We start from the raw sequence: 24,056 nt of genomic DNA on the forward strand, positions 1-24,056 counted from the left end.
GTTAGTTCCACAGCCACGGGAACTTTGCATGAACATCCAGGCTTACATCAGAGACCAAACAGTAGCAGCTGAAAATGGGGGAGAGACGATTCAGTGTAGCCCAGAGGAGGATTCCCTTCTGGGTTTGGAAACATCAGTGATTCCTCCAATTGTTAAAGTATAGGAGTAAATACTTCCTGTTACTGTCTGTCTGTGAGACACTTTAAATGAGGTCATACTTTAACTGAAGAAGCAGTAACTATTATGGATGCTACCAAGATATTATTTATTATTTCTTTCTCTTGTTCATACAAGAAAAAAATTAACCATAAACCAAATTGCTTGTATGAATAGTTAGGTGGAAGTAATATGATTGGAAGTGTTAAGAGCTGGGAACACAGAGCAATTTTTTTTAAATTTATTTATTTATTTAAGGATTTCTGCCTCCTCCCCGCCACCGCCTCCCATTTCCCTCCCCCTCTCCCGATCAAATCCCCCTCCCTTATCAGCTCGAAGAGCAATCAGGGTTCCCTGACCTGTGGGAAGCCCAAGGACCGCCCACCTCTATCCAGGTCTAGTAAGGTGAGCATCCCAACTGCCTAGGCTCCCCCAAAGCCATTACGTGCAGTAGGATGAAAAACCCACTGCCATTGTTCTTGAGTTCTCAGTAGTCCTCATTGTCCGCTATGTTCAGCTAGTCCGGATTTATCCCATGCTTTTTCAGACCCAGGCCAGCTGGCCTTGGTGAGTTCTCGATAGAACATCCCCATTGTCTCAGTGTGTGGGTGCACCCCTCGCAGTCCTGAGTTCCTTGCTCGTGCTCCGTCTCCTTCTGCTCCTGATTTGGACCTTGAGATTTGGAACACAGCAATTTTCTGAGGGACATGAATCTGTAAATTCAGATAATTGGAAAGATGGCCAACGAGTATGGTCAATGTTCTGAGTGTGATATCGACTGCCAAGCTTCCCATTGGACCACTCTCAAACCGTCCAAACTTGACACTCTTTCCACTACCTAAAAATCAAAATAAAGTTCTCTCTGGTTGACTCCACTTTCACCTCCAGCTGTGGTCCTTTGTCTTTTCAAGTCTGCACAGTGACACTTGCAAGGTGAGCATGGTCTAGAACATTCTCTTCAAACAGTTATCTTGCTGTCACTAAGTCTCCCTAGCCTTTCTGAACCCTCTTCATGAAGCATTCTGCTCCCCATAATCTGGTGCAACCCCTCATCTTGTGTCATTTGTGATTTTCACCTTGCTGAAGCCAGCTGTTGTTTCTGAGCCCCTGTTTTCTGAGCCCTCACATCATTGGACAGAGCTGCTCACTCTAGTCCTGCGCTCTCTTAGTCTCCAGGACCCAACACCAGCCTGGTGTTCCACCTCATTCCCGACTCCCTCTCTCTTCCCCTGTCACTTCTTCCCCAGCTTCTAACCTGAGGATTTCAGAGAATCCTGAGATTTGTCTTTGGTGGATTCTCTTTTCTGTCACCTCTCAGTACCTACTTGTTTTGCCCAATATCATGGCTCTAGCTGCCATGCGTATCCGGAAGACTCTGTTTCTAACCCAAACATTTCCCCTGGACTCCGGATCTATAGACACCTGTTTGACATTTCCATCTGGGTGTCTACTAATCATCTTAAACTTAATATGTCATAAACTGAGTTCCCAACACTTCCCAAGCCAGAAACTCCATTGTCTCCCTATCTACCTCATTTAGCAGCAATACTGTTATGGGGGCTCCACATGAATTTGATACAAACCTTTGCTCTTCCTCTACCTATCATTGTGCACCCAGTTTCCCCACCCATTGTCTGAGTTTTATGTTTAAGAGAGAACTAACCGGCCCTTTCTCACCACCCACTTGGTACCTCTCTGGTCCAGTTCACGTCATCTCCCGCGGGGAGTGGTGCAGTCGTCTCCTACCCGGTCTTTTGTGTTGATTTTGGTCACCTTGCCCTCCATGTGCTGCACAGCAGCCAGAGTGACCCATTGGAGCCTAGGTCAGATCAAGTCACATTCGTCCCATGATCTCACATCTTCCTCAGTATAAAGGCCAATGTTGTGACCTCAGTCTATAAGACTCAGGAAGATTTTGTCCCATGTCACCTCTCTGAAATTATCTTCTTCTCTGATTTCTCAAACCAGTCTCTCTGTGCTGGATGCACTCCCGCTAGAGGGCCCTTGTGCTTCTTCGGCCTGGATTGTTCTTCCCAACCTGTCTGTGTGTGGCTGTGTGCATACCGCTGCCATTTCCATGAGGCTTCTTTGTGTATCTGTATGTCTGTGTGTGCCTGAGTGTATCACATTTTTTCAAGTGCTTGCAGAAGCCAGAAGAGGGCATCAGACCTCTCAGAACTGGAGTTCAGACAGTTGTGAGCTACCATGTGGGGGCTCTGAACTAAACTCGGGTTCTTTGAAAGAACAGCCAACTGCTCGTCCCTACCCAGCCATTTCTCCAGTTGGTCTTATTTTCCCAGAGAGCCTATCTAAAGTCTCACTCTTTTCTCAATGTGTTTCCCTCGTTGCTTCTCCAGTTTTTCTCCTTAATACTTTATTACTTTGTGGTACCCAGTACATTTTATATACAGGCCTGTCTGTTCCCTTTCCTTCCCACCAGAATGCTTGCTCAGCAAATGATTTATTTGTTTTATTTAGATATGTAGCCATTTTGTTCTTAAAAACCAGCAGATGACATGCCATAGGCCTCAATTAATTTTCGTGGTGAAAATGGATGGAACCAAGTTACAGGTGAAGATAAACCATTTCTCAGGACTCTAGCTCAGCCTGGGTTGTGGTAAAGATAAACCATTTCTCAGGACTCTAGCTCGGCCTGAGTTGTGTGATATTTTGATCGTGTTCTGACAAATAAAGCTTACTTGGATTCAGAGGGCAGAGTTAGCCACTAGCCAACCAAAATTAACCACAGAGGTTTTGGAACACTGGGGACAGATGGAATAGGAAGTAAGGCACGGTGGAGAGGGACCTGGCTCTTTGTTTGGAGAAAGGAAGGGAGCAGATAGGAAGGACTGGTGACTTTTCGGCTTCTCTGACCTTTTAGGCTCTGACCTAAATATCTGACTCCTGAATTTTTACTAATAAAGAATAATTAGATTAACACTTCAGCCCTGTTATTTCCAAAGTTATATATTTTATAAGAATTCTATTGTCCTTTTAAGTTGAATAAATTTTGACATTCATAGCCATAGAACCATTGTAATCTTTGGTCTATAGAGTTTTCAGTGACCATAAATAGCAACAGTCATGATAGTTGTCTATTTTAGCCATTTACTAAGTGTCCATTTGAACTTTCCCTAAATTGTTACTATAGACTTGGTGATGGAGAGTTCTAACTTAGCAACTGTGTGACTCTGTTAAAGGAGAATGACACACACACACACACACACACACACACACCCCTCTGAGTTGTCGGAACCTGTATGAACATTCAATATATGCGTAATCTTGCTACCACGACAAGGAAAAACAATTTCACTAGGAAGAATGGCTATGTGATAGTAACACTGGCTTGTGTGCTTTTTGCCAATTCTGAGCATTTGCTGTCCATTGCTCTCTGCTTGGGGGGTAGGATAAGATTCGCATTAGCAAAGGAAGTTACGGATGGCAGAATATCATTATAGTATGCATGAACAGTTTTAGTTGACTAGAGATGCAGAGCCACAAACAACTACAGTCATAAGCTGCCTGCTATATAATCTCTTGTCGCATACAAAGCCCTTTCTCAGGCAGTATTTCTTGTTGAAATCACATTTGGTGGGCATCAACATTATTCTTTCTGGCGTTTAGAGGGAAGCTGAGACTTCTTAGCTGTGATCTGTTTAAGATGATACAATGAGGTAGGAGTGCATTAAATACTTTATTTCTGATCCCTTCACTAGCTCACTTTCAGAGAATGCCATCTGTAGCAGGACTCTGCTCTATTCAACACTGGTGTTCCCGGCTGAGTTCAAGCTGCCCTGCTTTCGAACACACCTCCTACCCATCATGAAGGTGTTAACTGAGACCGGTGGAGATGAGTGGGATCACAGAGAAGACCAAAGCTCTTTTGAAAGTCTCTTATGCACAGTGAGATGACAAGACGCTCACGCTTTGGGAGTACCCAAAGAAACGGAACCTTCTAATAGGAATCATTTAAATCAACAAGTCAACACAAGGGTTCTGGTGTGTGTCTGATGCTTAGGGGAATATTAGAAAGCTGGAGTGAGCCCCAGTTTTGGAGGGATGGCTGACAATATCACTTAACCAGGACTCTGCTTTTATTACCAATGTTTACAGACATTGGCGGTGGCTTCTAAACACTTTGAAGTTAAAATACACGTGTGTTGGTCCCTCATTCTTCCTCCCTCTCTCTCTATTTTGTCTCTTCGAGTCAGGATTTTACTATGTAGCTCTGATTGGCTTTGAACTCAAGATCCCCCTGCCTCAGTTTACTGATTCCCGGGATTACAGTTAAGATCCTACCACTGCTGGCTGCCTGTGCCTTCCTTTAAAAGGTGAAGGTTCCCTAAGCCCTTTCCACCTCTGTTCTCTCGGTTTGTCCAGCAATATCCACACCTGTCACCTCCCTGTCCTCCCTTCCTTCATCTGGAGCCCTGGTGTTCCCTTCTATTCTTTATCTGGATAATCCTTCCTCATTCTTTGAGAAGAGTTCTTTAAGTGATCACTCCTTTAAGTTCCTTTCTTCCCCATCCTATCCTATCACTAGGGGAGATGCCTCTTCTCTGCTACCCCGCTAGACTCTTTGCTTTCTGCAGTTACTGAATTGTGCTGTTTTGATTCATCTAGTCGGCCAAGGGATGCCACAGGGCTTAAAATTGTTAAATGCTCAATGAAACATTGATTCTGGGAGTAAGTGATTTGTAAACTGTGGGACAATGCCTGGCAGAGCACTTTTCATGGCCTGTACAGCCTGTGGCATGAAGGATGGAACCTAGCATATACTGAATATCCAGAAGGCTCACAAACACAACCTCAGTTCCCACATTGGCCCCTGAGCCCCTTGTCCACTTTGGGATGGACAGGGTGGTTTGAATGATTTAAAGAACATCACAGCTCACCTGCTATCAAGAGTTTGTCAAGGATATTCACAGAGTGGAGCACTGAGGTGCTTTAACCACATTGTCAGGGCCGCACAAAATCAGTTATCTTGGTAGTCAACAGTTCTGTAGTCAGACTCCAGGCCCCCTCAACAAGAGGGAAATTATGTCTGGTTCTGGAAACCATGAATCTCGGAGGAGAATCTATTGCTGTCACTTTGCTAAGCCTGTAGTAATAGGAGTGGTGGGGCTGCATCCCCAGCACCCCGGCCGCCTGCTAGCTTATGCCCCAAAATAACAACACACAAATTGTATTCTTTTAAACACTGTTTGGCCCATTTACTCTAGCCCTTACAGGCTAATTCTCATATCCCAATCAACCCATCTCTAATAATCTGAATAGCATCAGTCCTACCGGGAAAGGTTCTAGCCTACCGGGAAAGGTTCTAGCCTACGTCCATCCTGGGCCGGAGCTTGATGGCGTCTGCCCAGGAGAGGAGAGCATGGCGTCTCTGAGCTCACTTCCTCTTCCTCCCAGCATTCTGTTCTGTTTACTCCTCCCACCTATGTTTTAACCTATCAGGACCAAGCAGTTTCTTTATTGCTTAACCAATGAAATCAACAGATTGATATATGACACTCCCACATCACATTCCTAACTGCATTCTGAGTATTTGTCCTTCTACCTACAGAAGAACATAGCCCTCACCCTTCATCAGAGTAACTTCTCTTAGTAGCTATAACAGATGGAGACCACCACAGGAAACCAGAGTGCATCAAAATGCAGAGAACAAGAGGCGGTGTGGTACCTGGTCCCACCTGTTCCATCTTTAACACAACTGCTGCACCCAAGGCTCAGTGAACATCACAGAATGGGGGACTATTTAAAGAGCCAGAGGAACAAGAAGTTCCTGTGAGATGTGTTTCCTAGAAATGACAGGGAAGTCTCAAAACCATGGTTGCCTAAACAAGACAGAACAAGACACCAATAGGCATGCTAACATGGAAGGGGAGACTCTCGTGGAGTCCCAACCCTAAACAAATAACTATAGATAACTTAGGATTCTGAGAGTAGGAGAAGCAGTCTTTCCCAGGGAGAAGCATCCTAATTGGTTATCCAAAACCAAGAGGTCAGTTCAGAAATCTTATGTATATAAATAAGATTATACAGACTAAGTAAGTTATACACACACATACAAATTTAAAAAAAAGAGGCAATGAATGGGGGGGGGAGAGAAAGAGAGAGAGAGAGAGAGAGAGAGAGAGAGCGAGCTCTGGGGGAAATGATGTAATTGTATTTTAATTTCAAAAAAAGAACAAATTATATTTTTTTGAAAAGTATCTATCTGGAAGTCATATGAATGTCAGAGGAAAGAGTTTCTCTTCACTAGCCATAAGCACTCCACAGAAAACACTACCTAGAAAAAAAATTGAATTAAAGTGCTGTTACCCTCCACCATACAACGAAGCTCCGTGAAGAGAGATTCATAATGTTACCCTTGAATGGGGGTGAACGGAACAGAATCAGATTTTCCACCGGACCCCTGGTTTCTCCCGCACAGCCCACCCCCTGCCCCCGTCCCATGCCCAGCATTGAATTTATGTGACTGTGTAGTTTGTCCCACACCCAGGGGAAGCATCTAGTTCCACAGAGGGTCTTGAGAGCCCTCCAGTCCCTTATGGAAAGTGGAGTGAGTAAGACTTAAGTCAGGCAGCAGCCGAGGCTGAGAAACTCGGGGGCCAAGGAGCAGGTCAGAGTTTTCCCCCTTCTACTTTTAGCTCTCCTCCACCCAAAAGGGAAACCATTTCCACGCTATGTCTCGTCCCCAACCTCAGCTTTTGGTGGTCTACCACAAACACTCTGGCTGACAGTGGGGGTGTCACCCCACCCTCCTGCCAGGCTGCACACTAAGCTGAGGAAACTTCAGCATAGGAAGGGCCATCAAAAGTACAGCTTTGGCCTTTTGAAAGTCATTTATCTATTTATTTTATGCATGTGGGTGTTTTGTCTGCATTGCGTTCTTATTGTCCTTGGATCCCCTGGGACTGGAGTTACAGACAACTGTGAGCCAGCACTTGGGTGCTGGGAATGGAACCTGGGTCCTCTGGAAGAGCAGCCAGTGCTCTTAACACATTTCTTTGCTTGACTCTTTGACTGTTGAGTATGAAGAGGAAATGGCGAATGGTGGGCTCTGAAAACGACACACTGTTCCTCACGCTTCTGGATGTCATGGAGGGACAGAGGTATCAATGATCTTGGAGTTTTGTCTTGGGGATCTTTGAGTATAGAAGACAATTTGTGCTCTCTACTTCTGAACCTACCTCTAATGGTTACTCAGAAATTCTGAATATAACACCAAATGAGAGAAAGGGAGCAGATGAGAATATTCCCCAGAAAGAACCAAGGTGCGAAGAACAACTATTATTAATAATTATTATTTTATTGATAAAGAGTGAGAGCAATGGCAGGGATGCTCAGCTGCCTCCTGAAGTTAGCCACAAACTTTGAAATACTTTTCTGTTCATAACATATACATTAGGAAGGAGATAAGTCACAGTTAAGAGCTGAACGGGTACCGGACAACTTCTCTCAGGGGTCATGAACTCGGTAATTGAGTAATAGTCTCATTTGTTGCCCACAGCCAGGACAACAACCACAAAGGAGCAGGTAAGGTTATCAGGATGTACCAGGTCACAACACCAGTGTACAGATTTGATAAATAGCAAAGGCCTGGCGTGAAGCAGTTAGAGTCGAGTCTCATTCCGCTGGCGACACAGGAGAGAAGCAGTTAGAACTGGAGTCTTAGTCTGCGGGCAGCTACAGATTGGTGGGGAAATGGGCATTTGATCCAGAGCTCTCTCTGGCTTCCAGGAACTTCTGAGTGGCCCCCAGAAGTTCAAGTGCAATCTGGCTGGGGCTTCAATCACTTAAAATGGAAGATGATAATCTATGTGATTCTTCCTTCATGAGGCAAAGGATGCCACTTCTGTTCTGCAAGAGAAAGGAAGATGAAGAGAGAAAATGCCCGACCCACTAAATTGCTTCAGGCCTGCTGTCAGCTGGCTGCCTGCCTGATGTAGATGCCCAGGGTGTCTGTGAGAGAACTGGATTCACTATAACAGTCCTGTCCCTTTAAGAGCTAGTTCTACAAGGTTTTCTGTTGTTGCAACCTCATCAGCATTGATTGTTATATTATACCCTGGCCTCTTCTTAGCCCATCCAGCAGTGTTCTTCCTTCCTTCCTTCCTTCCTTCCTTCCTTCCTTCCTTCCTTTCCTCCCTCCCTCCCTCCCTCCCTCCCTCCCTCCCTCTCTTCCTTTCTCCCTGTTCTCTTAGCTCAGATTTCTGTTTGCATTACTGTGGGTGACTTTGTGAGGCTGACATAAATGGGGGCATCTGAAGAACCTCAGAGCCTTCTGCATGTGTAAGAGTCCAAATGCTTGATGAAAACACCACCTTTGTTCTGTTCTGAATTAAAACCAACGGTATGACGTCTATTTAATAGGCTATTTCAGGAGAAAAAGATGCTCCTCCATTCCAGGTAAATATAAAACTGACTCCAATTTTAGAAATGCTTCAACTGTGAAAAGTAGGTGTCTTAGCCTGGTAGTCACGTGGTGATACGCGGCTATAGATCGTTTAAGGACAAACAGCACTCCACACTTCTTTGCTTTTTTCGCACAGAACACTGTTACCCAGCATATAATGATCACGTCACTAATCCAGAGATGCTCTCTGAAAAGAACTCAGAGTTAACTACCGCACATCTTTTTTTCTCCTCCTCTTCATGAATCTTTTCTTACAAATCTTCTTGATGATAAGCTCCAACAAAACAAAGGAGATAAATTAAGAAAGAGGAAGAAGTGGGCCCTAAGAAATAATGGGGCTTATCTCTAGACAGCAGCAGCGGAAGCCTTAAAATAGCCCGAGAAGAGGGCTTTTCAGCATGAGAGTGATTCAGGATGTAGAGGTGAAAAGTCCTTGTGCCAAGTGAGAAGCATTGGAAAAATCAGGGAAGTTAAACTCTCAGGCATCCTTCAAAGGAAAGAGAAGTCTAATCTGTTCCTCTTGGAATGCTGGGAATGGATGTAGTTTACAACCTGGTGATCCTTTGCTGTCTGATGAGCCAGGCTCTGCCTATGTCTTCCAGAATTTATGTTTAACTCAACCCAGACCCTTCCCCCCTAAATCTTGAGCATGGCTTCTAGGCCATAAAATTTATGCACATGAGTGATATCACTTGTACTTTACATTATCTTATGGCCAGGGCAATCCTGATCCCCACAGGCACTATGTTTGTCTCAATCTCCCTAGACCCTAAATCTTGGGCACTCTCTGAGTCATCAGTACCTAAAGATGTACTTTGTAAAGAATTTCAATCTAAGCCTGTCTTAAGCTCCACTGTACTCACTGAGATAGTTGTTATCGGAAACACCCCCCCCCCCCCCCGCAATGTACTGTGCTTAAATATGGCTGAAGTAATAATCTGGTTTCTGACTCTAGAAGTTATGCCCCAGCCCCAGTAACAAAATCAGGGGGAGCTGAGTTTCATTCTTGCCTGACCAGGCTCATACTCCCTGAGAGTGTAAAGCCTGCAGGGACCCTGCATACAGTAGATACCTGTCATGTGTGGTGTTTGATGCAAATGGCTAAGAGAAAGGTCAATTGGAAACTCCAATAGATGGTTCTACACCTGTCCAGGAGTACTAAGTGGACTTGTGGATTTTCTTTTTAAAGAGAGAGCACTGGAAATTGGGAGGGGAAAGTGGTAGGTAGTTAGGAGAGGAATCAGAAGGGAGAGAGTGGGGATGAATTTAATCGATACCTTATATACACATGGTGAAATTATTAACTAAACATGTGTGAGGGTTTTAGGCTAAATAAAATATCTTAAATATCAAAGAGCTCTCTCCAAGTTACTGAGCATGGGGCTAAATGTCTGTTGTCCTAGCATCTTGGAGGCCAAAAATGAAGGTTGCATGTTCAAGGACAGCCTTGGGTTACATAGTGAGATGCTGTCTCAAGAGAAAAATAAAAAACACAAAGCAAAAAGTAAAACATAACAGAACAAATATGAGGAAAATACAACCCAGACAAAGGAATGCAATAGTTGTACATTACTTGACACTTTCCATTAACAATACTTATAATAACTGATAATAGTATAAGCAATTATTGAATCAATCTGTATTCCTCTGTGAGCATGATACACATGATGAAAAAGATCACAAAAAATAAAAGGAAAGAAAATTATAAACCAAGTCAATAGATGTCTGAAATTCGTCAAAATTGGTAAACAGCTGTATAAATTTAACTGTATGAAAGAAAAGGAGAGGTAGCTATAATTAAAGAAAAAATAGCTGGAAAATTTGAAAGTAGGACTTTCTTTGGAGCTGAGGACCAGTGTGATGATTAATCTGTTTTCAACTCAATGAGCTCTAGGCTTACCTAGACGGGCTTCTGGACTTACCTGTGAGAGACTACCTGACTTAGGTTAACTGAGATGGGAAGACAGGTCCTTTCTGGGTGGCAACATTCCCTAGGCTATATAAAAAGGAAAAAGTGGGCTGTACACAAGCATTCATTGCTCCCTCTGCTTCTTGACTATAGATGTGCTGACCAGATACTCTTCAGTCTCCTCCCACTGTAATGCCCCTCCTGTGATGACTGTACCCTGAAACTATGATCCAAAATGAAAATTCCCCCCTTGAATTACTTTTATAAGGTTTTTCAATCATAGAAACATAAAAGTATAAGAAGAATAGATGAATCAACATTCCTATTTTTGTTATAAATTCTTGCTTTTGAGGGCTATTTGACATTTTGAAAACCATGTTCATGTATTATAGTGAAAATCTTTGAAGCACATAATTAGGTTGATTTGACATTTTTTTAGTGAATCTAATCTATTTATGCTAATCAGAGCTTATTTTTCTAAATACTCACAAATAATTTATTTACTAATATAAGAGCTGGATAACTGAATATCATGTTGTTCTGGAAACTACCATGCCTTTATATTTGAAAATATAAACAGTATTCAATGCTTTCTATTGCCTTTCTCTGACTGTTTAGATCATATTTAGATTCACATAATTTGATCAAGATACAGTATATGCATGGTGAAATTATGAATTAAAAAGAAAATATATTAGGATTTTAGGCTAAATAAAATATCCTAAATGACAAAAAGATCATGTTGTTAGCTCAAGGAGGGGGCTAGTGTTCTTGAGACATCTCAAGAGCATACCATATGAGAAAGAAGAAATAAGATGCTCAAGTTTCAGTCCTCCAGGTGGGTCCATGTTTACAATATGACACAAATTCAATTATGATGCAGTTACTAGACCCAAACAGAATGTCTTAGAACATTGTCATGGGGTCTCAGATGTATTTTGAAAACCAAAGATGCTCCGCATCTCCGTGGCCTGCATATCAAGGAAAAATTAGACTCTATTTAGAACTACTTACATGGGGGAGATTTGCCAAGAGCTAAAGGAAGCCATAGGGGATTGCTTAACAGATATTTACAATACTGTTCATAACAGTAGTAAAATTACATTATCAAGTAGCAGTGAAATAATTTTATAAAGGGGAGTGTAGTATTATGAGCGGCGGGGCTGCGTCCCCAGCACCCCGGCCGCCTGCTAGCTTATGCCCCAAAATAATTACACGGACACTGTATTCTTTTAAACACTGCTTGGCCCATTATATCTAGCCTCTTCTTGGCTAACTCTCACACCTGGACTAGCCCATTTTTAATAATGTGTAGCACCGAGGTGCGCTTACCGGGAAGATTTTTGCCTACGTCCATCCTGGGTCGGAGCTTCATCGCGTGTGTCTGCCCGGGAGCGGGGAGCATGGCGTCTCTGCTGAGCTCACTTTTTCTTCCTCCCAGTATTTTGTTCTGTTTACTCCTCCCACCTATGTTTTAACCTATCAGGGCCAAGCAGTTTCTTTATTGCTTAACCAATGAAATCAACAGATTGATATATGACAGTCCCACATCACTTCCCCTTTTTCTGTTTAAACAAAAAAAAGGAAGGCTTTAACTTTAATATAGCAAAATTACATATAACAAAACAGTTATCAAGTAAGAATTACAGTTACAATATTTATATCTATTTTATCTTTTATCATAACAATGGAAAACTATAACTATATCTATCTATTTTGTAACTCCATCAAAGACTCCAGAAGAATACAATATTACCTAAGCAAACAAAAAGTAAGCAATTTTTAAAACTCTAGAAATGACAGAGACATCTCGCTGCCTGTACAGTCACCCAAAGTTCCTCTGTACCATTGGGGCATCAATCTTTAGCCTTCAGGCCCATAGTATCCAGCAGACATTTTCATGAAGCAGGAAAATTTAAAGTCAGTTTAGTCACTATCTGTTGTGTTCTGCAGAATGTCTTGTAGACTCTTTCATGAATCAGGAACCCCGAAAGATCATCTCACCTTGTGGCTGAGGTACCGGCCAGAGCCGCATTTAGTGTCACAAGTTTATAGTGTTTTAAGGTCCTTGTCATCAAACAAGCTGTAACAGACAACACTTAAGTCCTCTCTTTGTAGCTGGCCCTCCTGCCTCAAACAGTCAGAGTTTGTCCTGGCAGGACGGCCCAGAAAGCCAGCATTTTAAAACAACACAGTTTTTTTTTTGTTACTGTTGAAAACAAACAAGCTTTTAGTTGGCTTTTATCAACACCATTTAAATGTTTTGTGGCAGGACCTCTTAAGAGCTGTAGGGTTTTGTAGCTGAAGCTGAGTCAGGAAGCCTCTCTTAGATGAGAGTGTTTGCTTGCTTCTAGCAAGCAGAGCAGACCCGAGAAATCGCTGTACCAAGAAAATATGTTTTACTCTTTTTTGAGCTTTTTTAGGCTTTTAGTGGATTTAGTTGCCCCACGTTGGGCGCCATTTTGTAGTAATAGGAGCAGCGGGGCTGCGTCCCCAGCACCCCGGCCGCCTGCTAGCTTATGCCCCGAAATAACAACACACAAATTGTATTCTTTTAAACACTGCTTGGCCCATTATATCTAGCCTCTTCTAGGCTAACTCTCGCACCTGGAGGGGAGTTACCACAACATGAAGAACTGTATAAAAAGGTCACAGCATTAGGAGAGTTGAGAACCACTGTACATGTGCCCTCCATAAATAAAATGTAATAAAAACCATAAAATAATGTGAACTAATGTAGATTGAGGGCTGAATACACGCCACAACAATTTTTAGTATTTCGCATGTGCTACCTCATTTAATTCTTCCAGTAGTTTCAAATGATATTTATCAACATTACTTGTATTTTGCCCAGACAGAGAAACTGAGACACAGAGGTTAAAACCATAAGGTGACTCATAGAAGGCCATGCAGTTATGAAATGACCAAATCATGTATGAACATCAAGGTCTGGTTCCAGAACCTGGGCTCTTAACCACTATGGCAGGTCACCTCTTAGGCATAGGTATTCCACAAATAAACAAGATAGTACTAAATGATTAAATAAAATATAGTGTAGGCCGGGCGATGGTGGCGCACGCCTTTAATCCCAGCACTCGGGAGGCAGAGGCAGGCGGATCTCTGTGAGTTCGAGACCAGCCTGGACTACAAGAGCTAGTTCCAGGACAGGCTCCAAAACCACAGAGAAACCCTGTCTCGAAAAACCAAAAAAAAAAAAAAAAATAAAAAAAAAATAAAATATAGTGTAAAATGGGTGTTCTGGAGTCTGAAACCACATTTGGATTTACAACTTGAACAGACTGCTTGGTTTTAACTGATTAAATGCCTTCACAGCACAGCACTGCATATGAACCCTGTTACTTTCTATTTCGTACACTTAGGAAGTGGACAGACCAGGTTGCCAGACCGTTTGCTATCACTTTTACTCTCAGCTGATCTAGTGAAGTGTGTAAACAGTGGGTAAGCCCTTTGCAGCCCTGGAAGGTTAGACTCTGTTCCCATGGGCTCCCTGCCTTGGTCCAAACCTTTTCCTCCTTCCCACCCAACCCTCTAGCTACCAGGAATATTCTCATCATGTCGTGTCCTGTGACTGTGCATGGAAACCATCTCCTTGGACAGACGCCTCCCTGTGGAAACTGAACTCCCCCTTGTAGAACTTCAGTGTACGTTCAGCAGAAAAAACAAAACAAAACAAAAAAAGCAACAACAACAAAAAAGGGGGGGCCTGTTACAGGATAGCAGCAGGAAGGCTTTCTCACGTGGGTCTTTGGAATGGAGAATTCTTTTCTTTTCTGTGTGCACTGCTCTTTGCATTCTAGATCTTGGCAGTAAAAGATTTAAAAAAATACCTGATCCATTTTCTTCTTGAAGATTTAAAGATAGGGATTTTATTATGAAAAGAAGGTATTTCCTTACCTTTACTGATTACAAGCTAAATGAAAGTATATTCTTGAATACTTTACCCATTCATCTTTATAAATTCCCCCATTTCAAGAGTGAACTTTTGTATATGAATAGCTTGCTTTAATGTTTACTTACGTAGACTGGTATTAGAAGTCATGGAAATTAGTGGCAGCAACAAATCTATTAAGATGAGAAATCTGGTTTTATTGACCACCGATGGAAGAGACAGCAAGAGGTGGCTGGAGAAATTTTGGCCCATGTGACTAAGTTTAGCCTCTGTGGAAGGTCTGATGGAGGTTTGAGCTTAAGAGCTAATGGTTTTGAAATTATTCATCATGACCAGTGATGACACTTCACTGAAGTCTTGGTTACTTTCAACAAACCACAGAGACACACTGTGGATTCCACTAATGTGATTTAGTTAACTCTCAAGGCAGTATATGTACCAGCAGGACTCTGTAAAGAGGCCGTGTGTGTGTGTGTGTGTGTGTGTGTGTGTGTGTGTGTGTGTAGAGAGACAGAGAGACAAAGATAGAGAAACAGAAAGACAGAGAGGAACAGAGAGAAATAGACAGAAGGACAAAGAGAACCAGCAAGTCAGAGAACTGAAACTGATACACGGAAGTGGTAAGAACTGCCTCTGTGTTGTCAGTGGGGTTACTGCCACTCTCTTAGGCTGAATGAGGCTTCAACAATGCTCACAGTATGGTCACCTCAACTGCCTTTTTATGTTGCTTTATAAAATACAGCATTAGGGCTGGCGTCAAGCTTGCTGTCAAACTTGCATGTTTGAGTACCCGCATGCACCACGCTTGCATTTTTGCAGTGCTGAGAATGCTTCATGCATTCTAGGCAAGTGCTCTACCACTGAGTTATAGCTCAAGCCCAGAGATATTCTGGGAATAATTCTCTTTGAGAGATAGCATTCTAGATGGCTTTAGCTCCATTTTACCTGGATGTTTAAAATCATTTCCTATAACTAATAGGCATAACTACTCACATAAAAAGAAAAATTAAAATTATTTTAACTGAATAAATAAGTAGGCCATGCAACAAACATTTGTTTCTTGAAACATCATTTCTACCATAAACCACCATCAGTTAGTTAGAACAGATATAAGAGCTCTTCCATTAATAGCTAGAGTAAGCTTGCAAATTATAGGCACCCACTCAAGTCTAAGTATACACGGATGCCTTCTTTTGATTGGATGTGATGTCAGTGTCTTATCATTATTGAACCATGAAGCTGTTACTACTCAAAAAAAACCAGCGTGCTTCTGCTAAAAATTCTGATAGTCAACTATTTTCTCTATTATTGCCATTGTTTGGATGTTGAATAACACATCAAATGTAGACCCTTAGAATGTTATTCCATGTTTGGTAGATAGTAAATATAAAAACATTAGTTGAAGGCAACCTGTTATCCATTAAATTCTCTTCATTATCATCACTTTGTTCTCCAAGATAACTCCGTTGAGTCAAAATTTATTATCATTTTCAGAATAAAAATATAGATGAGACAGTTGTTTGATTTCTTGCATTAAACAGTTTTAGTCAGTAGGAAAGCCAAGAGTAGACTCAGGTTGATTGAGTTTAGATCCCATTTTCATCTTCGTTACTATTTGGCCTCTACAATAAAGAACTGACCACATTTGCAATGTTTCATGGAAACCATGCAGCGGCACGACTATGGGGATCATTTAGTCTTTTGTATTTCAGTTTGAATTATTGGTTGCAAACAACATGCTTTAATAAGGAATAATTGTCAAGTCACACTGTGGGGGTCTGCAGGTGGGTCCTCACCACACTCTACAGAGGTACAAGTTTGAATTCTGTGTAACATTGGAGCCCTATTTTCTGTGACCCTTACCACAGCTATTTTAAAGCAATCCATGTAATTAGGACAGTGAAATAATAGACAAATGCAATGGGGGAGCAAACGAGGGATTCCAGGAGTAGCCTTACCCAAGTAAAGTAAACTGATCTTTGACTAAGAGATGAAGAGATTCACTGGGGAAGTGGGAATAATATCTTCAATAAATTTTTCTGAAAATGTATATATCCACATGAAAAGGGCAAAAACATACACAAGCATGGCAGCTTTTATAGAAAATAGATCATAGAGCTAATATAAAGTGAAAGCTGTTGAGCCCCTAGGAGGAAACAGAAAGCAATCTAGGTGATTAGAATTTGAAGATGACCTTTTCTGTTGATACCAAATGTACCACCCATGAAATAAGAATAGGAAAGACATTGGGAAAGTAAAGTTGGTACTATTGTGGTGCATTTCTATAAAAATATTGATTCAAACCCAAGGAAAACATTACAAACAAAAGGAGATTCAGTAGCAAAATCAAGAGACCCCCCCCCCCAATCCAAATGATCTAGAGTAAAAATGAGTAAAGGACTTGAACAGATACTTCTTCAAAGAAGACATAAAGATGGCCAACAGATACATAAAAAGATGTTCAGTGTTATTATGCATCCAAGATGTTAAGGGAAAACTACAAACTTCTCACCACGTTGGATGTGTATTATCAAATCAAAAGGCAGCAAGTTTGAAAATGTACAGTGTACAAGCACTATGGAAAACAGAGTGGAGTATCCTTAAAACCAAAACAACAACAACAACACCCCCAAAAGAACACCATATGATCAGGTAAATTAATTTGGAACACATATTCCAAAGAATCAATCAGTCAGGGATTTGAGGCGGTTTTATACTCCCATGTTATATAACACTTCTCATAGGCTTGAAGATATGGGAGCTACTTAAAAGTTTACCAGCATGTGGACAATTGTTGAGAATGCTGTATGCAGCAATAATGATTCAGCCTTAGAAAGAAGAAAACCCTGTAACATGGGACAGTCTGCTGGGAACTCTAGGAAATGATGCCGGTCACAAAGGATAAACATTACATGATTCCACCTGTATGCAGTATCTAAGGTAGACTTCTAGATGGACCACTGGGATTGCTCAGTGGGTAAAGAGGCTTGCTACCTGGTGATGCAGCTCTGACGACCTGAGTGGATCCCCGATGTCCATGTAAAGATGCAGTGAGAGAATTGACTTCACGATGCTGTCCTCTGACCTCTATGTGCTCCACAGCTTACTCCCCCACCCCCACCTCAGCAGTCTGAAAAATAAAACAGTCTCATAGAAACAGAAAGTAGAATGGTTACCAAGGGCTACTGGGGGTGGGGTAGAGAGTATACAAGATGAATAAATTATAGATACTTTCTGAAAAATATAAGGCCTATATTTAATAATACTGTTTGTGTACTATATTGAGAGGGTAGAGCTCAAAAGAAGTTATCTCTCCACACTTAAACAAGACACATTATATATAATATATCTGAAGTATATAATATATACTGCATGGTACATAAAAAATATGTATATATCTGATATAAAGTATATCATATATAAGTCTATATGATATGTAACATATGGAAGAACAGCATGGATAAGAACTGAGGACACTACACTATGTGAAATAAGTTATTGCAGATAGTAGTATTATATATAATATTTATATATAAATATATATGGGACACAGAGAGAGAGACAGAGACAAAGACAGAGAGAGAGAGACAGAGAGATGCTAAGCAGTAAAGAAAATTATAAAACTCTAACAGGTCTTGTTGGGAAGTAGGTATATCTTTACAATTATGGCTCATTCTGAGAGATGTTAAATACCATATGATAAATTATGAATTAAGCACAGTTCCTAGAAGGAAGATGATGACCAATATTTGAATATTTAAAACATTACTCACATAATATTGTTTACAGATGCTAGACAGTAGATGTGCTGGATATCCCAGGCTGCACTGTGTATTGGCCTTTGTCTTACTCTGAGGTCTGTCCTGGCCAAGTGCATTGGAGTATGGGGATGCCTAGGTAAAAGGAAACCGACGAGCTTTTCTTTCGTTTTAAATTTAATTCAGCTTAATGTGTTTTGTAGTACTTAAGATCAAATCTAAGTCTTGGTGCATGCTGAATGAGCACTCCCCTAGAGAGCCTCACCGTACCAAGGAGTCTGGAGAGGCTGGGTAAACAGTTCCTCTATGCCCATTGATCTTTTACTTCGCCCTTTCAAGAACAGGTTCTGTCTTCTGTGGTGGAGAGAACAGAGAATAAAGGCATCAATCTTCTTGTCTCCTACAGAGATCATACATTCGGTGGTGGCGGTTTGTTTGCTGATGGATGTAACAGGATAGACCTTTGTTTCAGGACATTGCCCGTAACTCTGTTCTGTTTGCCCATTTACTAAGAATAGTAGACTATCTGGATAACTTCAAGGTCTGTTGTAGCTTGTATATTCTTTCCCCTTCTCCCTTTATAGCCTTCTGTGTCTGGAAAATGTATGTGTAAATTATCAGCAAGGTAGGGCTGCATAATATTTTGAACAGTGCTTCTGCCTCCGTTTGTAGGAGAAAAGGAAAAGACAAGAAGATCAGTATGCTTGCATTTATTCGGTCAATAAATATTTACTACACTTCTATACATAAAGGTGTGAGAATGAACAATGTCTCGCTTCTCATAGACTTCAAATTTGTGTAGAGAGAGAACAGATATATGCCCAGTATAGGATAAAAACTGTCAGTGTTGGTGGTAATGTTTGTGAATGACCGCAAAGTGCATAAGTAACCTTAGCAACGATACAGGGTCTACTGTGCCGTTACAGGAGGCACGGGGAGGGTGGACTGCTGGCTGGATTTTCTTGAGGTCCCATTCAGATTCATTCCAAAGCCATAGACCCTTTAAGTTAATGCACGCACTCTCAAAATCTCGGGCTCTATGGAACAGGTTATTGGCCTGGGGCAACTAAGAAAATATTTGCCATCAGCATTTAATATTGTTATTATGTTCTACTGGAAAAATATGAAATTCCTATGAAGACACAGATGGAAGTCATTCAATTAATCTGAAAATTGAGAAATTCGTGATTTTTCATGACCTCGTTGTTCTATTGTAGAAAAGTCTTGTCTTTGTGACTGAACCTCCCACTGGGAAGATGGAACTGTCCCTCAGGTTGATGTCAGAAGTGTCCAGGGAGTGACATGCATAAGTTAGTCCTCCTGGTGTTTCAGATACGGGAAGGAAGTCATGTGTGAGGAGTAAGAAAACCATGGAGTAGCTGATATCAAATCATGAATCATTACTTTCAACAAAAGAAAATTATACTCTGCCATGAAAATCTCGTGTTGCTCCCTTGTCACTGATGACCTGGTTTCAGAGTCTAATGGCCTCCGTGTCTGTCTTTTGGTTCTAATCACTGCTATTTATTGACCCCTCCCTAGAAATGAGATATATTGAATTTTCTGTTCCTAACTGTGATGACTATGAGGTAGGATGATTTTATTCTCTTCCAGGTACCACTTTTGGTCGCTGAGCCTGAAGAAGGATGCAGACGTCTGGTTTCACAGCTCATGAGTCCTGAAACAGTATGGTTTCTCAAGCAAAGAACGATACTGAGCACACTGTAGTATTAACCTATAATGCTGGCTTTGGGTCTTGACAGGTATATTTTCCTTTCACAGAAAAGCTGAGTTTGTTTGATACCCAGATTAGGCTATCTAGAAATGCCTGTAATTATGGACCACAGTAGATTTCATGGCTATGGAATTTTATATGAAAAAAAGGAAAGAAAAAAAAGAAAGAAAAATTCTAGAGGCTGGATTGGTGGTTCAGTTGTTAAGAATGCCTGCTGCTTTTTCAGAGGTTCAGAATCTCTTCCAGAAATTCCTAGCAACCACGTCTGGTGGCTACAAACTGTAACACCAGCTCCAGGGAGAACTTATACTTTGGGCCTCCATGGGCTCCTTACTCAGGTATACATATCAGACATACCATTAAAAATAACTAAGACAGAAATAAAAAAGAAACCCTACTTGTCTGTTTAATAGCATTAATTTCTTGGCACATGGTTGGCTTGACGTGGTAGAGACCAGCTGCCTTTCTTCCCTGGAGACTGCGTTACAGTCTAGACTCTCTATTGACCTGTGAACAATGGAGAGTGTAGCCAACCTTGCTGTAAGCAGTTGTAAGGTGGTGGTGGACATGCAGCATTTCCTGTTCTCCTGAGCTTGCTAGTTCCTGGTGCTGAGTAATTCATGCCTATACAGGGCAGAACAGCGTTTTAATAACTTCAGAACCATGTGGCACTCCGGAAACTCGAGTTTGTTTTTGGTGACGGTGTATGCGAGTACTTGGCTCGCACTGAATTTCCCGTTCACCCTCCCAGCCTAACCACACACTTTCAGAGAACGCTGTTTTAAAATGCCTGTGTATTTTCTTAGTCTTTCCTTCTCTCTACGTATTTCACAGAGTTGAAATCTTGTTAAACATAACTGGATATAAAAATAAATACAAGTAAATGGAAGTTAGATTTTTTTTGTTAAAGGCCTAGAGGTCAAAAATAGTTTAGGCTTCAAAAACCATGCAATTAAGCAATACTGCCATTGTAGTGTGTATGCTACCAGAGCAGGTATGTAGGCAAATGTGCACTGTTGGATTCTTTTTTATTGTGAAATGTATTTTTGAACTATATTTTCTCATTTTACACACCTCTCCCAGTTCCCACTTCTTCCCCTCCTCCCAGTCTCCCCATCTTCCCTCCATCCTAGCCCCCCATTCACTCCTCAGAGAGGGTAAGCCTTTCCAAGGGGAGTCAACAAAGTCTGACATATCTCTTTGAAGCAGGACCAAGGCCCTCCCCCCTATATCTAGGCTGAGCAAGGTATTCCTCCAAAAAGTTCAAGCACTAGGGATAAATCCTGGTCCCACTGTCAGTGGCCCCACAGACTGCCCCAGCCATACAACTGTCCCCCACATTCCGAGGGCCTAGTTTGGTCCTATGCAGGTGCCCCTGCTATCAGTCCAGAGTCAGCAAGCTCTCACTAGCTCAGGTCAGCTGTTTCTGTGAATATCTCCATATGGTCACAACCCCCTGCTCACATTATCGCTCCTCCCTCTCTTAGACTGGTCTCCAGAAGCTCGGTCCGGTGTTTAGCTGTGGATCTCTGCATCTGCTTCCATCAGCTGTGGGATGAAGGTTCTATGATGACAATTAAGATAATCTGATTACAGAACAAGGCCAGTTCAGGCACCCTCTCCACTACTGCTTAGTGTCTTAGCTGGGGTCATTCTTGTAGATTCCTGAGAATTTCCTTAGTGCCAGGTTTCTTGCTAGCTCCATAATGGCTCCCTCAGTCAAGATATCTCTTTCCTTGCTCTCCCTCTCTGTTCTTCACCCATCTTAACCATCTTGTTCCCTCATGTTCTCCTCTTCCCTCCCTTTCCACTCCCCTTCTCTCCACCCCTTTCACACTCCCAATTTTTTCAGGAGATCCTGTCTAATTTCTCTTCCCGGGGTAATTCATGTATGTTTCTCTTAGGGTTCTCCCTGTTACATAGTTTCTCTGGGGTTGTGGACTATAGGCTGGTTATCCGTTGCTATAGGCTGGTTATCCATTGCTATACATCTGATATCCACTTATGAGCGAGCACATGCTATGTTTGTCTTTCATGGTCTGGGTTACCTCACTTAGGATGTTTTTTTCTAGTTCCATCCATTTATATGCAAATTTCAATATGACTTTTTTCACAGCTGAGTAGTACTCTATTGTATACATGTACCACCTTTTCTTTATCCATGCTTTGGTTGAGGGGCACCTAGGTTGTTTCCAGGTTCTGGCTATTACAAATAATGCTGCTATGAACACAGATGAGCAAATGCTCTTGTGGTATGAGTGAGCATCCTTTAGGTATATGCCAAAGTGAGGCATTGCTGGGTCTTGAGGTAGATTGATTTCCAATTTTCTGATACAAAAAGCTTCCATTGTATACCATGAGGTGGACAAATTCAGTTTCTGATACAAAGATGGGAGTACTGCATCCTGCATCACTAGAAGCCTCAAAGACAGAATGATTCCTTAAAGACCATTTGTGGCAAAACTTCTCCTGGTTGCCATGGCCTAGCCTTCCTTGTTTCCAGGTTCAGTGGGTTTTCTTTGTGATGAGTCAGATGCTTAACAAGGGACCCTGTGTAGAAAAGCTTTGGGTAAACAAAGAGTGTCCTGTGCTTCAAGGATTTGAGAACACTCTTTCTTCCAAACATTGGAGCTATGGGAATTTTTCTCTTTTATAGAAATTCCTGGTCTAGATCTCAGTCAGGAAAACGTGAAAAAAAATGTATCTATGTTCTTAAGCCTGAGGATTTCAGTTAGAACAGACATTGTAGAAGTTTGTTGATTGTGTATTAAGTTCCTGTTGCAAACAAGGTATATACCTAGGGCCTTTGCTTTTCTTGTATTTCTAACATGCTGTTGCTTGAAATTTAACAGAAGCATAGTTGTACTAAAAACATTTTAATCAAGAAAAAAAGAGAAACTAGTGAATAGTAATGGAAACAGAGTTAATCAGGAATTCATAAAAGAATATTAACCTTACTGTTGGAACAGTGAAGACTGATCATCAATGAGGAATTATCCATATTTGTTTGCAGTGGCTAAATTGATTTATTGAAATCCAGTATTTGTAAGGATTGGAGAAACATCCTTTCATATCTTAATAGTAGGAGTGTAAATTAAATATTATTATACCTAACTCTAAAGTCATAGTTTCATATGTTAATGTCAATATTTATACACTGACTTTCTTTTAAAAGAGATAATGATAAAATACAATAAGGTAAAACAAAAACACCAGGGTTGAACAAGACAAACAAACAGAAGGAAAAGGGTCAAGAGAAATCAGAAGAAGTAGAGAGCCACCAGTTCACACTCAGGAGTCCCATAAAAACACTGAACTGGAAGCCCTAATATATGTGCAGAAGACGTGGTCCAGACCTGTGGAGGCTCCGAGCTTGCTGCTTCATTCTCTGTGAGTTCATATGAGCTTTGATCACATTGATTTAGAGGGCCTTGTGTTCTTGGTGTCATCCATCCTCTCTGACACTCTTTCTGCTTCTGCTTCTATGGGGTTCTCTGAGCCCTGCGTGGAGGGCTTTTATATCACCAGTTTGTCTCTGTAGGATCAGTAGACAAGTCTGATCCTTGACAGGTATCTTTCAAACAATGTTATTTTTACACATTTAACCTTTACACAACATTTAAAGAAAGCAGCCTGTAGCACTGGGCTGAGCTCCCAAAGTCCAGTTGAAGAGTGGAAGGAATGAGAATATTAGCAAAGAGGGATGGGGACACACACTGAAATAGTTTACCTGAGCTAATGGGAGATCACCAACTCCAGTCAGACAGGAAAGGAACCAGCATAGGACCAAACTAGTCCCTCAGAATGTGGGTAACAATTGTATGGCTTGGGCAGACTGAGGGGCCACTGGCTGTGGCACCAGGATTTATCCCTACTGCTTATACTGGCTTTTTGGATGGATACATTGCTCAGGCTAGATATAGTAGGGAGTGCCTTGGACCTTCCCCAGAGCAATGTGCCTTACTCTCTCTGAGGAGTGGATGGGGGTGGGGTGGAGGTGGGGTGAAGATGGAGGGGATGGCATAAGGGGAGGGAGTGGGAACTGGGATTGGTATGTAAAAGGAAAAAAAAGATAGTTTGTTTTCTTTTTAAAAAAATAAGAAAGGAAGGAAGGGGAGAGAGACAGAGAGAGAGAGAGACAGACAGAGAGAGAAAGAGAGAGA

The 24,056-nt window shown here is 41.6% G+C and overlaps 1 protein-coding gene across 5 annotated transcripts in view; it reads left to right on the plus strand.

Moving 5' to 3' along the window:
- Window positions 1-24,056, plus strand: part of Xcl1 (X-C motif chemokine ligand 1) — a 100,243-nt gene that overhangs the window by 64,987 nt on the left and 11,200 nt on the right. For 2 of the 5 annotated variants that reach the window (XM_041663067.1, XM_041663066.1), the window contains exon 3: window positions 19,773-19,921. The exons of 2 other annotated variants lie outside the window; for them this stretch is intronic. The gene's annotated coding sequence lies outside the window, so the exon portion shown is untranslated. Of the gene's footprint in view, window positions 1-19,772; window positions 19,922-23,241; window positions 23,284-24,056 lie in introns of those variants that run through there. One more of the 5 variants, XM_041663070.1, reaches the window with a different exon arrangement.

Source organism: Microtus oregoni, unplaced genomic scaffold (assembly GCF_018167655.1).
Source record: "Microtus oregoni isolate MIOR12 unplaced genomic scaffold, Mior012 000013F_ref0000133, whole genome shotgun sequence".
Taxonomy (NCBI): Eukaryota; Metazoa; Chordata; class Mammalia; order Rodentia; family Cricetidae; genus Microtus; species Microtus oregoni.